General features: G+C 43.7%; 1 pseudogene; it reads right to left on the bottom strand.

The window, feature by feature from the left end:
• Positions 1-224: 224 nt before the first annotated feature.
• Positions 225-342, bottom strand: LOC126238128 (5S ribosomal RNA; annotated as a pseudogene).
• Positions 343-1,209: the final 867 nt, after the last annotated feature.

Genomic DNA, 1,209 nt, shown 5'->3' with positions numbered 1-1,209 from the left:
TAATTACAACAGCATAAATAATAGGAACATTTAAAGAACAAAATTTCCACCCGCCGCCCCACAGTGTCATCCTCAGCCTATAGGCGTCACTGGATGCGGATATGGAGGGGCATGTGGTCAGCACACCGCTCTGCCGACCGTATGTCAGTTTACTAGACTGGAGCCGCTACTTCTCAGTCGAGTGGTTCCTAAGTTTGCCTCACAAGGGCTGAGTGCACCACGTTTGCCAACAGCGCTCGGCAGACCGGATGGTCAACCATCCAAGTGCTAGCCCAGCCCGACGGCGCTTAACTTTGGTGATCTGACGGGAACCGGTGTTACCACTGCGGCAAGGCCGTTGTCTTACTTATCATTGGACCCATTCATATGTGAGGTGTCTGCCTAACATATAAACATGAGTTACACCTTGTACCAATTGTTTGCTGTCGAAACTCCTTTCACTGTGATTCCGTCTTGATACACATAGGCTGCCCACTAGCAAGAGACAAGAGACACTTGGCTCTTTGTCATAAACAATATAAAATTCACTACCTGAGCTGCCTGGCTCAGAGACAGTTGTTCTGTCGTCTAGTGAGTAAATAGGCACTTGGCCTTGTGATCTCACCAGTCCTGATTCGATCTATTGTCCACATTAAACAATGTCCAGTCCCAGTAATTAATAAGCAAAGTCTTTTATGAAGATTTGAGTGGAGCGAAGAATACAATAAATTATCAACTTTACTTAGCTTGCTATGTTGAGATGGCTCCAGTTCTCCTTCTCTAGGAGGTCTGATTCTTGAAGTGGAAAATCTCACATCAGGACCTCACGGTTACTTTGAACTAAATAAATTTGAAGATTGTTGTTGCAGCATTTTGTTTACGTAAGTATATTTTCTCGCATTTCAGTATATCACACAGTACTTTCACTTTTCACATACACAAAGCTCAAATTACATTACTCAAACAAAAATACGTCCGATCACATCAGAGGCATCCTTACCACTTTCACTCTCTGAGGATATAACAATATTGCGAAGTGTTTACAATTTTTCTTAACAAATGCATTTCTACTAGTTTCCATTACATTGTAAATTTCGATTATTATTTCATAAATGAATAAAAAAACAACGGCGGCCGGAGTGGCCGTGCGTTTCTAGGCGCTACAGTCTGGAACCGAGCGACCGCTACGGCCGCAGGTTCGAATCCTGCCTCGGGCATGGATGTTGTGTG

This window comes from Schistocerca nitens, chromosome 2, assembly GCF_023898315.1.
Source record: "Schistocerca nitens isolate TAMUIC-IGC-003100 chromosome 2, iqSchNite1.1, whole genome shotgun sequence".
Lineage (NCBI taxonomy): Eukaryota > Metazoa > Arthropoda > Insecta > Orthoptera > Acrididae > Schistocerca > Schistocerca nitens.
This window is presented reverse-complemented; position numbering and strand designations above follow the sequence as displayed.